The sequence below is a fragment of the Pelodiscus sinensis genome, chromosome 24 (assembly GCF_052426305.1).
Source record: "Pelodiscus sinensis isolate ZL-2025 chromosome 24, ASM5242630v1, whole genome shotgun sequence".
NCBI lineage: Eukaryota > Metazoa > Chordata > Testudines > Trionychidae > Pelodiscus > Pelodiscus sinensis.
The window spans coordinates 16,109,326-16,125,326 of NC_143075.1; the positions used below are offsets into that span (position 1 = coordinate 16,109,326).

General features: G+C 47.9%; 1 protein-coding gene across 1 annotated transcript in view; it reads right to left on the reverse strand.

Moving 5' to 3' along the window:
• TMEM51 (transmembrane protein 51) overlaps positions 1 to 7,336 on the reverse strand; it is a 57,239-nt gene extending 49,903 nt beyond the window's left edge. Inside the window, exon 1 of the mRNA XM_089773213.1 lies at positions 7,179 to 7,336. The gene's annotated coding sequence lies outside the window, so the exon portion shown is untranslated. The remainder of the gene's footprint in view (positions 1 to 7,178) is intronic.
• Between the last annotated feature and the right edge of the window lie 8,665 nt (positions 7,337 to 16,001).

Below are 16,001 nucleotides of genomic sequence, written 5' to 3' on the forward strand. Positions count from 1 at the left end.
TGCAAGTAACAAACATTCACCCTGGTAGAAAGCTCCCACTTGTCACTACTCCGGACCATGGTTTTGATCAAGAGCACTAACAAAAGAATGCTTTACAGAAAGGGAGTAGCCTAACAGGACTGTGCACAAAAGTCACTGCATGAGACAAGAGTGGACGGCTACCAGTAGTTGCAACATGCTGATAATGATGCACGGCCACAGAACTATAAATACACCATCATTATACAGAGTTCCCCCATTCCTTGTTCAGTGGCACAAAACTTGGAGTTATACCCACAAATGAGGAAAAGTTATCATCTGTTTTGGGTAGAAGACCTGAGGAACTCTAGCTTGAGAAAGTGCCTGGTAGTTTCCAAGTCCTACAGGTGGGTCCCTGGATGGGTTTGGAGTGTGGGGACAGGTAGCAGGAGGGAGCCTGACAGGATAAGTTAGAAAGTGCAATAATGGGGGAGGATGAGGAGAAAAAAATAAATGTTTAAATTCTAAAGTGGCAGAATGCAAGGTGGAGGAGAGGGGCGGGGACAGGAAAAGAGATAAAAACTGAAAACACCACAGAGGAAAAATACACCAGAGCCTATTACAGTAAAACTCCATTAGTCCGGCATCCAATGCTCCGGGACTCCTGATGGTCCGGCACCATCAGGAACCCGGAAGTGCTGGGGCAGCCGGACAGGCTTCCCCTATTCAGCTGCTGCTGAAACTGACCAGCAGCTGAATCGGGGAAGCCGGGAGCAGAGCAGCTGGGGTGCTGCCGGGTTGGTCCGGTAGCGCTGCCCTCGGGGCTGCGGGACCAACCCAGCAGCACCCCAGCTGCTCTTGGGGACGCCTGGGGCAGAGCAGCTGGAGTGCTGCCAGATTGGTTCCGCAGCCCCGAGGGGCAGCGCTACGGGACCAACCCGGCAGCACCCCAGCTGCTCCATTGCAGGCATCCCGGATTCAGCTGCTGCTGAAACTGACCAGCAGCGGCTGAATCAGGGACTCCTGGGGCAGAGCCTGACTATCATAAGGGGGGGCTATGTGGAGTCTGGGGTGGCATCCCCTCCCACCCCACTCCAGACCCATCATAGCCCCCCCCTTCTGATAGTCCGGCATATCTGATAATCCGGCACCCCCTGGGTCCTAAAGGTGCCGGATTATCGGAAGTTTACTGTACAAGGAAAAAGAGAGAAGCAGCAGCAAGAAAAGGAGAGAAATAGCAAGAGAGATGCACTGAACAGTAACAGGGGAACAGAGGTCAGGGCATCACTGGATGAATTTCACTGATATTCTGATAATTTACTCAAACACTTGTCTATGCTATTGGATCAGGTCTGTAGAGTTGGCCAAATACCGGCTTGGGAAATGTATTGTGTTACAAGTACTGTACCTACAAGAGTCAAATAATAATTTTTTTCTTTCTTCTGCTGTTCAGCCAGTCATTGTGGTAATTTACTTTATAAACCATGTATTAAAAGGAAAATTGATCAACAGCATGTGACTCATTTGCATCTCTCAGCTGCCAGCACACATGGCTTTTTGAGCTATAGCAACACAGCCATTTCTCAGCCTGACTGAGAAAGTGGACTTCAATGGCAGCCAAGTTGCAAGCAGCTTTATTTTACAGCGGTCATGCTCCTTTCTCTTCTAGCCCTATGTTTGTGAGGTGGAGGTGTCTATTAGAGCATCTAGTCCCGGAGTCTCAATCCCGGAAGCCGCTTCCTCGGGACTGGGGGAGGAGCCATGGAAGGGAGAGGGTGGAGCAATGGCAGGATGGTTTTATTCAGTGTTTGCTTTCTGCATCTTTTAGGTAATAAAATCAGCTTCACCCACAGGTTGTTAGTACAGCAAGGTTTTCATGGGGTGGCTAATCCGTTTTAAAAACTAGATAAATTCATAGAGGATAGGTCCAGCAATGGCTATTAGCCAGGATGGGTAGGAGTGGTGTCCCTAGCATCTGTATGTCAGAAACTGGGAATGGATGTTAAGGGACAGATCCCTTGATGATGCCCTGTTCTGTTCATTCCCTCTGAAGCATCTGATGCTGGCGACTGTCAGAAGACCGGACACTTGGCTAAATGGCTGTTCTTATGTCCCAGTGTGGCTGTTCTTATGTCTAAATCACTTCTGAAAATGAGACTTCAGCTCTTTGCCTTAGACGTAATTGGGTTTCTTTCTATTACCACACAGCAAGCGACAGAAGTCCTATTGTTCTCCCACAATATGTCCATGTGTGAGTTCCCTTAAGCCAAGCCACAGACCGAATCAAAGTGGTGTTGGCTGAGTGGAGTTTTCCACTGACTACTTTGGTTCTGCTTTTTAGTTCCAGGCACCACTGCTTCAAAAGTTCACAGGCCCATTCAGTGCCAGTCATATGCTTGAGCATTTGCGGAACAAGGCCCTTGAGAGAAAGACAGAGGCCAACTCCCCACTGCCTTGCACCTTGGGTGTGTGCGTTTAGCGCTGTGTCAAATGGCACTGAACATAACTGATCAGGAAGTGTTTACATCCCCTTTGCACTATAGTGAGGAAATGCATACGGCACAAGACAAAGGAAAAGGAAAGTCACCCTTTAATTGTCTTACAATTCATACAAAGCAAGAATGATTCTTCTTTCTGACACTCTTTGGAAAAGTACAACCACACTGGAACACAGAAATACAACCAGACGTGCAGAATAACCACAAGCCAACAGATGATTTATTGCTATACCCTATCACATGACAGGCCCTCAGCTAGTAAGCCAGAATGAACCATGATGAAGTCACTATACTAATAACAACAGTTGACACTAACATTGCTTTAGTGACTGTTCTACGCTCCACTGCTCAAAAAAACAGGTTTTTCCCCAAGAGTTGTAAAACCAGTTACCATCTCTCTATTTTAGGAGACTCGTTTTCTGTTTATATAGAAATTGTAAGCATTTTAGACATCTTATCAGCTGCTCCTTCTTTGTCCTTGGGAAGGAGTGAGACTTACTTTCAACTGGACTTTATTTGCTCCCAAGTGGTGGTTATTAATTTTTAACAAGAGAAAGTTAGATGATTATATTAGGGGCATGCAAGTGGAAGCTACACATGTGAAAAGAATCACTGCTAAGAGCAGATCTGTTAGAGTGGTCATAAGACTCAAGGCATGACTATACTGCCCTGCAGTTTGGAACAATGGGGTGTGAACAGAAGAGGTATCCTATCCTTCTCCAGTATGGACACCACGGGCGAGAACTAAAAAGCTCCTATTTCTCATCAACGTGACCGTTTGAAGAGGATTAATACAAACTAGGGACCTTCTGTTTATGCCTGCAGCCTCCCTGTGTAAGAAACCATTAGCATAGTATGTTGGTGCATTCCCATCCCTATAGTCCACTCCAAACTGTTCATGAGTGAGACCACACAATTCACAGAAACCTACAGCAGTGCCAGTGAGTTGGGTGTGAATCAGACCAGGAAAAACCAACTAGTGTAGCTAGGAATTCTTTAGAGTCCTAGCTCCAAACTGGTCCCAAATGTCTCTCTCTTCCCTTTTAACACAAAAGAGTTTTACCTAGACATTTTTCTACTCTCTCAGTCAATGCCAACCTCCCTCCCCCCACCCAACACCACCTGCCCTCCTACAGAAGGGGAATATGTTCACCATAAAGCAATTACACAGCAATTACTCTCTTTATTTTGGCTGGAAGGTCTGTCCTCTTGAGCTCAGAAATCTGGCTAGCTGGTAAGGCAAGTTTTCTTCTTTGATGTATCATTCCACTATAATACTGATGCTGAAAACACTAGCTTGGGAAATTCTAGATATGTATCTACTCCTAGGCACATAATCTCTTCGTCTTGAGGTAGCAGTGCCAGCTTGTTCAAGATAAAGAACCACTTCAATCTTGTGACGTAGCATGTAGAGCCGTGGTCCCCAACATGGTGCCCGCGGGCACCATGGCGCCCGCTGAGGCATTTATGTGCACCTGCCGAATGATCTGGGCTGGCCCTGCCCCGGGAGCACGGCGCATGCACGGTGCCGGACCCGGGTGTGCAGCGCATGGGCGGCCCCTGCCCTGGGCATGCAGCACATGCGCAGTGCCAGCCCCAGGCACACAGCACATGGGCAGCCCCTGCCCCAGGTGCGCTGCACATGCGAGGTACCAGCCCCAGGCGTGCGGGCGCATGCATGGCTCCGCCCCCAGACGCACAGCGCGTGAGCAGCCCTGCCCCCAGACACACGGCAGCCCCAAAAGGTTGGGGACCACTGATATAGAAAATACCCCCACAGGGTCACCTTAGTACTTAATGAGCATCCAGAATCCCCTAATGGTCTGCATCATTTCACCATGGCAAGTTTTCCCTCTAGGCTACTTCAGCTGGGCTCATCAGATGCCCACAAAGAATACTAGTATGCACAGAATTATAAGCTACCCAAGCAATGATTGGATAACAAATTACATGCAGCTGTGGGGTGTAACTTTATTGACAGAACTGTTGTCTCAGTTACAACATACATGTCAAAGTTATCTTTTGGATGCTTTATCACACCAGCTATGAAATCTCTCTCGTATACCCTCTTAACATCCAGATACTATAGTGATTACAGTCCCGGTCCTTAAGTAGTATTGTTTGTATTACAATAGCACCTAGAGCAGGGGTGGGCAAAATATGGCCCTGTAGGCCAGATCTGGTCCACCCAATATTTCTACCTGGACCGCCCAGCTGTTGAGCAGAGCCAGCAACATATGTTCAGCTGCCAACATGCTAGTCGACCAGTCGCTTCCCCCCCCCCCCCACCTTGCTGCCTCTATCAGAAAGATGCAGCAAGGGGGGGCAAAGGAGGGGGTGCTTCAAAACAGGGCCAGACCACGGGCTCCACGCAGCGCTGACGCTTTGAAACGCCGCGTGCAGCCTGGGGCCAGCTGGGAGTCCCTAGCTGGCCTGGGCTGCAGGCAGCATTTCAAAGGAGCAGTGCCACGTGGAGCCCAGGCTCAGCTGAGGATTCTTCCACTGACCCCGGGCTCCATGCAGCACTGCCACTTTAAAATGTCGTGGGGAGCACAGGGCCAGCGGGTGACTGCTTGAGTCCCCTGCAGGCCCAGTGGTCCCCGCAGCATTTTCGCCTTTGAAGTGTAACAGCTGCCCTGGGGCTGTTGCTACTCTTCAAAGGTGGCAGCGCCCTTATGAACAATTCGATTAGCCAATTAATCGAAATTTTACATCTCTAGGTCAGAGAGGGGGACACACAGGACAGCTGCTCCAGTCTAAGATATGTACGGTGCCCAAGACAAGTGCTTCTTAAAAACACAGTGCACTGTTCCTAAGATTTCTCCAGCAGCCAGATCACACACTCTCTCCCCCACACCCAGTCCCATCCAGTCTCTGTGCCGCACACACGCAGTCCATATTACGCACTGTCTCTCTGCTTCATGCACACACAGTTGCTGTGCACATTACGGATGTTAAAATTTCAGCTGCTACACGTGGTGGGGCAGCCAGCACCCTGGAAGCCAGTGCATGCTGGCAGCAGCCCAGCACACACCAGCTCCCGCCTGTCACCCCGTTCTCAGGGAGATGGCTGAACCAGAAGCAGCAGCATGGAGCAGCACCCAGCTCCCTTGGAGCCATGTATTACTCTTTGGGTAACTGTGGTTACCTGTTAAAATGGCTACACTCTTACATCCCTAGTATACATATGTCACACACACTCACCCAATCTCTGTGCCACAGTCACATGCACAATCTGTCACAGTCCATCACATATGTACACAGTCTCTCTCTCTCTCGCTCTCACACACACCAGCTCCACCCCTTCTGCTTGAGGCCCCACCCTCTCGAGGGCCCAGAGCCGCTCCTGATGACTTCCCAAAATGTATGAAGTACCCCTCTTTCCCCCCAGAAAAATTACTGCCCACCTCTGACCTAGAGGCACAAAACCAGACTGCAGCCCTGCTGGGTTATGTTCGGTGACAAACAGTCCTTGCCCCAGAGAGCTTATAGACAAGATAAATAATGGGACAGAGGATAGTTTATCTCCCTTTCCTGATGGGGAACTGAGGCACAGAGAGATTAAACAATTTGTCTGAGGTCACACAGGGCTTGATGGCAGAACAAGCAACTGAACAGATTCCAGAGACACTGTGAAATCCCACAAACCGGAGGGAAGTACCTGAACAGGATAGGTAGGGTTAGAGTTATAGCGAGCTTCCATTGATAAGGAAACCGCCTGCAAACTGCACCACCGGATCTAGCAGGGCTGGCCAAAGTGCAGCTCGGGAGCCACATGCTACAGTGAAAGTGCAGCTCAAGGGGCCTCATGCCGGCCCCTTCTCCACCTACCAGACTGGGAGGGGGCACTCGGGGCTTCTGCCCGCCAGCAGAATGGTGGGGCAGTGGGGCTTCTGCCCAGTTGGGAGAGGGAGCTCGGGGCTTCAGCCTCACACCAAGCACCTGTTGGGGCTTCAGCCCCGCCCCAAGCCCTACCAGCCACCTCCCCTGGGGCTGAGCCCCCAAACTCCACCGCCCTACCACAGGGCCGCAGCAGCCGTAAAATGATCGGAAGGGGCTCGGTGATTTGCCCACCCCTAGATTATAGGGCGCTGGGCGCGCAATTTCTGGCGAGCAGCACAGGGTGATCTCGGGGCCGGTCGTTTCTCCATCGGGGAGATGCTGGGCGCGCCCTGGTATGGAGCCTCCGCGCTCCAAGCCCAGGCAGCCTGCACCCTGCACCCCGCCAGCCAGGGCTCCAAGGGGCGGCCACTCGCAGGGACGCCGGGATCCCACGCGCCCCGGTGTGTCGCTGCCCGCGCCAGAGCCAAGCGGCAGAGCGGGGGAAAGGCAGCAAGCCGCGCCGGGAGAAGGCGGCTCCGTCCGGGAAGCGCGCACCAAAGGGAGCCGCGTAGAGGCGCTGGGCAGCAGCTGGAAACCCGGCGCCGCGGCGTGGCCCACCCAGTCTGGGGAGACGAGGGCGCGCGGGGGGAAGAGCCTCCCTCCCCCGGCCGCCGCCGAGACCCGAGCGCAGCGCACCGGGCTGGGACCCGGGCGGCAGGCGGGGGATGGACTCCGGAGGGGCCGCCAGATCGGGACACAGCGGGAGGCGCAGGGGTGGGTGGCTCGGCTCCGCGGCTGGGACGGGCTCCGCTCCCTGCCCCGCGCACCGGGAGCGAAGTCCGCGGGGGAAGTTGCCGGGCTCCGGGGAGCGCGTCCCGCCCGCGCCCGGGCCCCACTCACCTGTGCGCCCTGCTCCTCGCGTGCGCCGCTCCATGCCCGCCAAGCCCCGCTGCGCGCTCCGGCCGCCGCCGCCTCCCCAGGGACCCTGGGCGGCAGCAGGAAGCCAGCCCTCCCCGCGGCAACTCCACGCCCCCTCCAGGCCGCTCCCACCGGTCCTAGAGCCTCCCGGGACGGCACAGCAATGAGGGTTGTCGTCGGCAGGGAGCAGTCTGCCGTGCCGAGCCGAGCCGCCTCTCTGCGCAGCATGGGGTTGGGGAGCCATCGATCCGCCCTAGCCAGAGGGTGGGTCGGGGACAAGCCCTACAGGCCTCTAGTACTTCCCCCAGGTGAGAGCTAGGTGGCATGTACTGAGTCCTAGAGCCTCCTTAGCTTCCTGGAGTGCAGGAATTGGGTTCTCTGCACCTCATGGAGCCTGAAGCACAGGGTGTTTTATGACATTCTTGTATCCCCTCCCCTCCCACAGGGCTCCACTACTGACATGCCAGCCCCACTCGGCAGGAAGTGGCAGCTGTTCCAAAGCTGATCCACAGTTATTCTTACTTATTTCAGTATTGCCAGTAGAGGTGTGCTTGGGCACAGCCCGGATCTGACCCTGACCCCGACCCCAACTGGGAAGTCATTGTCAAACCCAACCCTTCCCCCAAACCAGTTTCAGCATCCCTGTCAGCCTGGGGACTCAGCTGGTGGAGGCTCCACGCTGGCCATGCATCTCTGGTCACCTGCTGCCCTTGAAATCCTTCACTGTGCTACACTATAGAGCAGTGATGGGCAATCTACAGCCCAAGTGATGGATAATCTAGAACCACATGTGGCCTTTTGGGTTCTATGTGTGGCCCATTAGACATTTTGTTTACCATTGCCTACACACAAGAGTGTCAGAGTCTGCTGGTTTCTGTCCACGTCGTTTTTTTCTTACGGGTGTTACAAAAGTGACACGCACTTATTAAAGCAAGGGCGCCTGAAGTGAGGTGCCAGCTGATTGCACACAGCATTGTGCGAGCCATGTGTTCCCTCTGCATCCAATCAAAATGGGGCTATGGTTCAATTGGCACACAAGTTCTAAGTACACAAGTGCAGTGAGCAAAACCACCTTCTCTGGGGAAACAAGCTTGGTTATGACAAACTTGTGGCCCATTGAGATGAAGGAGGGCCACTCATGCGGCCCCCTCATTAGCCTAGGTTGCCCCTCACTCCAGTAGTGCGAGAAGTGCGCTGGCTCCTTGGCTCACTCACACTGCAGCACAGTGACAGTAGCTGGCAGAGACAAGGCATACAGCTTCTGCTGTGCAGATTCCAGAGCCAGGAAGAGGTGGTCAGAGCCTGCCTGACCCCAGGAAGTCAGGATGTTTTCTGACCTGACTTGTGTAGCTGTGTCCCATCGAGTTCATGTGGAGTTGCAAGGCTGTGTTGCCAATCCAAACACTCCCAAATCATGTCAGCCCCCTCACTCCCACCCCCAGAAACTCACAGGATTGGGTTAAACACCAGGGCTATGTCTAGACTGGCATGATTTTCCGCAAATGCTTTTAACGGAAAAGTTTTTCCGTTAAAAGCATTTGCGGAAAAGTGCGTCTGAAAAGGTTATCAGCGTGCTCCTCGAAGGCTCAGAAGGCAAATAAAAACTGTTTTGTTATTTTCTAAAATCTCCTGGGCTGCGTCTACACTGGCCCTCTTGCGCAAAAACATTTGCCCGAACGGGAACATCAAAGCATTTGCACAAGAAGCACTGATTTTGGACAGTAGAACGTCAGTGCTTTTGCACAAAATCAAGCGGCCAGTGTAGACGCAGCCCAGGAGATTTTAGAAAATAACAAAACAGCTTTTATTTGCCTTCTGAGCCTTCGAGGAGCACGCTGATAACCTTTTCAGGCTTCTCTCCACAACCGTGAAAACTAGAAACTTTGTTCATTTAAAGAGTACGAGAGCTGAGGCTCCAGGAGCTGGGGGTTGAAATAAAACTTCAAATATCACAGGACAGGTGAAAAATTCACAATTTTAGAGCTATTGGCACACAGGAACCGTTGTCAGAGGTAGACTACGCCACAGACTAGACCAACCTATGAGATTAAGGATCCAGAGCCAGAATTTCCACCTGACACCTCCCAAATTCCTCAACCAGGAGGAATTGGCCAGTTGCAGAGGCTCAAGGGGAAGAAAGCAGCACAGTGGTCTCAAACTCCTGGATCGCGCAGTCACTCCGGCTGGGGAGGATCCATGAGCCGAGAGTTGGAGGCCCCAACGTAGCATCTTAGAAACCCCTGCCTGTTGTTCCAAGGACCTCATCTTTGATGTCCTGTCTGCCCCATCCCAAGCGACTAAGATGGGGTCATTATAGCCCACAAGACTTGCCCTGAACATGGGAGGAAGAAGGAAATGGTCTGTTGGGACACTAGAGCCTCCTCAGTACAACTTCTTCTGAAGTAGCTGGGGCAGGCCAGTCAGAGCCTCGGGCCTGGTCTAGGTGGACTGTGGGTCGGATCCAGCCTGGCAATTCCTGTTTCCCTTCCAATTAAACCCTGCGAGGAGAGGACTGACAAAGGCATTACCACCTTCTCTGCAAGCACCAACAAATTCATGGCATTTGGGGGCCCATCATTTGTCCTCAGTTTCAAATCATGACCCAACTTGCAACCTGGATCATCTTTTGTATTGTCCTTATGCTGAAAGGGTGGGCATCAGATCATCGATTCCAGACAGGGATTTTCATCCATATTTGTCCCTGGCTGGTGTCACTCCATTGTGACCTTTCAATGGAAACACCCAGAGGTGGCATTCACTCTGTGGAACACCCAGAGAATGAAGCCCTAATAATATACAGCTGCCCCATAACTTGCAGATAAATCCTGTGGCCCATTGGACGGCCTTGAAGGCCCCTAGGTATTCATGCACTTTCATATCACTGGATTGAGATTTTTTACTGCATTTATCACTTTGGAATACAAGCACCTCTCCCATTCCTGAGGGTACCAGCTGTCCCAAAACTTCCCTGAAGAGGGGGTTGCCAGCATGGAGGGGGGGGGGGGGAGTAGGTGAAAGAAATCACATGCTACAAATTTCTCCTATATTTTGGGAGTTGTGGGAGGGAATGATGCTGTAAAGAGAAGCCATTCCCTAGCCTTTTCCTAGACCCATGGAATCTTAAAAAGTGCAAGGTGTTTGCAGGCAGGAGAAAGGCATGGAAGAGATGCCCACTTCTCTCCATTGAAATATAGGCCAGCTTTGCCAAAAATTCACTTCATCCCTGCCCTCGGACAGATGGTGCAAATGGTATAATCTGTTACACAGTTTTGCAGAGTCAGCTAGTGAAATTTCTAAAGCACTTTGTGACCTTTTTGAATAGTACCGGTGTCGTTAAATAGCAGTATCACATAATGTTTATATAGGCTGGACCTCTCTGGGGCACAAATCCAGAGTAGACACACTGTCTGCTCCAGAGACTGTCTACAATAACAAACATCAGCTACAAAGTACCAGATGGTCAGTGTTTTGACTTTGAGTTTTCAGTTTGCTGTGGCACGATCCAAGGTCAATCTGAAGTCGATGGAATGACATAAATTGATGGCAGTAGCCTTTGGATTAGACCCCAAGAATGCCAAAGCCAGAGCTCTCTGGAATGGAGATCAGCCTTCTCCACTACAAGGGGCTCTCCATTTTGTTTAACTTTCCACTCACCACAGTCTTTTCAAGCTTACCATCCTTTAGTGGCTCATGAGCGCCATGCACAGGCTTTTCTCTTTGGTTATCAGTACAGTAAAACCTTTGTTATCCGGCACTCTCTTAACCAGAAAACTTTGTTAACGGCATTGTCCCCAGCCATAATGCTGTCACATCTTCAGGCGCACAGGCCTGGCTTGGTTTATCATGATTGGCTTAACAATTTTTTATGTAAGAAGTACTAATCATCCTTAACTCAAAATACAAATGTGAGACCAACTGCCTCACACTACAAAACTACCAATATTAAAAACTTGAGTTTTACTATTATTGTCCATTGGTTTTTCCTAGGTTGATGGGACCCTCAGATAACCGGAATTTTTAGATAACCAGAATGTCCTAATCCCCGAGCGTGCCGGATAACACAGGTTTTACTGTAATTACCTCCATTGCGCTGTACTGTCAACATGGCATTAGGGAGATCACAAATAAATCTCCTATTTACTCTTTGGCTGCAATGCCAAATATTCCTGATCCCCTAAGCGTGGCAGGGCTGATGCTTGATGATTAATCATTCGCCTTCCTCTCTTTCTCCGGATTTGTGGTGTTTTTCTTCAGGACGTTTTTAAAATAACGTAGCAGGTGCAGCCTCATAAAACAGAAGCAAAAGGCAACTGGAAAATCTAATTTTGTTCTTCTTCTTCCACCAAAGGCTTTGAAGATCAAACAATAAACTTTTTATGAATAGTCTTATCTATAGCAATGGCGATAGATACAGTCAATAGGTTTTTATGGCAGCTGTGTTTTGAAACCTAGGTTTAAAAATGTTGCCTTTTCCCCAAAGTTGCTTGTACGTATACTGTAGATAGGAATTAAACCCAGACTACCTTCCTCTAAACAGTAGACAATACAGCCTCTGAAGTTATTATTTCCTCCTCCTTATATAGATCCAGTATTCTTCACCTCCTCTCTTAAACTAATGTATCGTGCTGTTGTGTATTGTTAAACTGATGCTGTGTCACAACCCAGAGGTGGCTGCATTTTAGTAGTAGATGAAATATTTCTTTCCTGTGTAAACAACAACCAAAAAAACCCCAAAACAAACAAACATACCCTCTCTAATAAACCATCTTGTTAGTCTTTAAAGTGCTACATAGTCCTGTATTTTGCCTCTTGGTAAAATTCTTGAAATGAGCTGACAGTCTGACTAAAGGACATGAGGGTGTTGTACTTAAAAGAAGTACTCGGGATCTTTTTCAGAGGGATAAGGCAACATGCCACATTTATTGATCACACATAGAATAATCAGTACTTATCATATGCATATGATACATCACACTCATGCACTCTCACACATATACAAGCACACTCCATCTTGTTACCAAAAGTTGCTCCCCCTAACTGCACTGGCCAGGTGAGTTAGATGGGGGAGGGGGTGGAGCCAGGTTTCTGCCAATCCGGATCGATGCTCCCATGTTGACAAGATGAAAACCCGGGGTCCCTCTGCAAGATGCCTCCTATTTATAATGCTGCTTCAAAGAGAGTTCTTCCAAGGCCAGGCACTTTCTGCTCGACTCCCAAGGCGTCTGTATGTCCAGTCTTCTTAATGAGCTCACTTTGCAGGCATTGTCTTGGATCTGGCTCCCAGACCTTCTCCACCCTTGCAACTGCTCCCCTTTCATTCTCCATTCACACCTCCTTCATTTCAACAGGGTAATCAAGGAAAGGGGAGAGCTCAAAAGACATTTTTCTTACAAGAGCTATATATCTTAATACAAAGTTATAGGAGAAATGTTACAGAGATTCTATAAGAACACTTAAAGATATATCTAAAAGGACAAGATCTTAATACAAAATATAATATCTCAGGGATTTCTCCACATTGTAGAAGGCCGGGTAAAGAGAGGAGGAGAAGTAGCTTTCTCACTCCTCCCTGGTCGTAGAGTGCCGGCATTAGAAGGAAGGGAGGAGAAGTAAAGTTCTTGCTCCAGAAAAAGAAGAGGTATTGGTATTGTTATTTTAGTCCCAATAGGAGGCTGGGTATACTAAGAGTTATTGGTATTGTTATTTTAGTCCCAATAGGAGGTTGGGTATACTAGAAAATGTTTAAACGTAAGCAGTCTTTTAAGAAGGTTCCCAGAGAGGAGACTGAGAAATTGGCATTTGTAAAAGATGTTACCCCTTTTGAACAAATCTTGCAAAAATTCGGACATAGCCCTTGATCTGATCAAGTGTTAGCTGATGTCCATACAATTTCAGACCTAGAAGACAAATTGGCTAACTACTTATGGATATATAAACCCTCAACTCCAATGGAAAAGGAAGCAGCTGCAGTTTGGCTTCTAAAACCTGTAATGAGGTGTTTCTCAAATTGACTGAATATAAGAATGCAAATATGAAACTGAAAAATATAAAAACCTCTGCTGCAGAAGTGGAGAGGTAGAAATGCACGGCCCTCAGTACCCAGACACAGCTAGATTCCCTTGAGGAAGGGTACTGAGAGTTAAAGCAACTCGCAGATTTTTCAGGAATATGCTTAAGAAAAGGACCAGGAGGTATGGGGCTTAGTGAACAAGGCCACCCTCCTTGCTAAACTGGTAACGGGACAAAGCCTGAGCCTGTGGAAAGGAGCCACTTTCCATTTAGCAAGAAAAACAGGATCAGGCCCAGAAAGCAGGCAGGTAAAAGATAGATTGAAGGCCTTGTGGTAGAACTGAGAAAAAGCAGTAAGTACAGGTACTGGAAATCTAAATCCTTAAAACAGTACTTACGAGAGTAATATCTGAAAAAAGGTCAGTTTTCATTTTAAGGGATAAGAAAGTGTTTTAAAAAAAAGAAAACCCACAGAGAATTTAACTCTACAGAGAATGAAAGAAATTGAGCAGTTGTGAAAATGCTAAAATGCTATAGGAAAATTGTGGTTTCTTTGCAGCCATTCTGAAGGAAAAATGGGCCCTTTTCCAAAAGAATGTCTGTAAATAATCCAGGCAAATTTGACTCAAATCCATACATTTGATTACAGATACTGCTAAAAGAACTTTAAGGGGTTTTCTATTGGAACTTAACTACCCCCAAATGAATAAAAGTGAATGTAATCTTTGTACAGCTATGTAGAAATAGTGTTAGAAATATTCAGAGAATATATGCATGTATCTGTGTGTAAATATAGTGTAAATAGGAGGTGAGGTTTTTAAGATCTAGAACTCCTGTTTTGTAGGTTAGTGAATTGTTTTATATGCTTAAAACAATTTGGTTTGGTTTATTTTCAGTAAAACCATTTCAGTCCAAGTTGTTTAATTATAGTACATGAAAATTCTGTGTGCATAAAAGATAGAGTTACACCCTATGCAAAGTGCAATATGGCTAAGTAATGTTATAAACAAAGATTGCACATTTTCCTGTGGCATGCCATGTATATGGTAGAAGGGGTAAAAACTGCAAACAAATCAAAATCCTGTGAAGGCTCCAGGAACCACAACGGGTTGTAATTTCCTTTTCAGGTTGCTGTGAGAGAGAGCAGGACTTAAAAGTAAAACCTCAAAACTGTAAATTTCTGGCAAAAGTTATTGTGTCCCCTTTTAAGACAAAGCTACAGACAGCTTTGAATCTAAAAGCAAGCCAGAAAGTGTCTGTGGTGCAAATGCCCTAGCTGGCAGCACAAAGAAGGTTTGCAGGTAAACAGATAGTTTGATTAGCAAACTACCTGAGATCAGAACAAAAAGGGGTCTGCATATGAAAAGATTTCAAGATGGGGCTTTTTTGCACAAAACAAATCTGAGCTGTCTACACTGGCCCTTTTGCGCAAAAGCTTTGCACAAAAGGACTTTTGCCCGAACAGGAGCAGCATAGTATTTCCGCAAGAAGCACTGATTTCAGAGAGTAGGAAGTCAGTGTTCTTGCGGAAATTCAAGCAGCCAGTGTAGACAGCTGGCAAGTTTTTCCGCAAAAGCAATTGCTTTTGCGGAAAAACTTGCCAGTCTAGACGCAGCCACAGTTCACGAGATGTGAAGTTTTGATCAATCAGTGGAAAATTATTTAAATGGTTGAGAAATTCAGACACTGTTTATTTCATTTTTTCTGTTGTTTCCCATTCACAGCAAGTAGAACATATCTAAAAGACCAGACTACAGTATGCTGAACACACCTCATGGAAGAAAGAGCTTGCTATGCTGATGAAAATAGCTACAGAAAACCTTGAGGTTAGTTAGAACTGAATAGTGATTCCAGAGGCCTCAATTTTTGGGTGTCCATTTCAAAACATCTTAAAGGAGCTTGATATTCAGAGGTCAGCATCTCAGCATGTCCAGAAAATCAACCCTTCTTAAGGTATCTCGTGGTGAGCCCTCTCCCAAATCACTAGATACTTTTGCAGAATTAGGCAGATAGGAGTATTGTACTTATCTAGCAGACATGCAGCATGACCATTCTATGTTCAGTGTCCCCATGAGCGACTAGACCAAGGAACACCAGAATTTTTTTAGAGGCAAAATTGTACCGCAAGACCCAGCTCTAATACAGCTCTACAAATTCCCAAAGTTTGGCATGGTATCAAGATAAGTCTGAAATCCTGATCCAGCCTCTTCCTTCCAGAATACGACATCAGACTTCTCTAATTCTTAGATTTTACACAGAGATTTTCATTTGTAGATCTCAAAGCAGTTTAAAAAGAGAGAGAAACACAAGAGAGTGAGGTAATATTCTTTTATTGAGCCAATGAGATGAGAGAGACAAGCTTGTTACCCCTCTTTGTCTTTCTAGTATCCTGGGACTGATGCGGCTGCACCAACACTGGATATGTATTTTTTAAAAGACACTTACACGTTATTGTTCCCATTTTTCAGGTGTGGAAGTTGAGGCACGGAGAGGCTACATAACTTGCTTGACATCACACAATGAGTTGAAGAAGAGCTAAGGACAGAACACAACTCCCCTGACTCCCAGGTTAGTGACCCAGCATGGAACCCACTAAAATACGTTCATAAATAACAATGGGATGTCACAGCATGTGGCTCTAGTTGTAGTGGACTAAAAGCACACACCATTTCCTCAGATGGACCTGTCACAATGGACATCAGGTGAGGCTGTAGCCCCCTTGCCACCATTATCTGTGACACTGATATCTGTGCATTAAAAAAGCTTGCTGTGTATTACAATTGACGTTTATTTAAA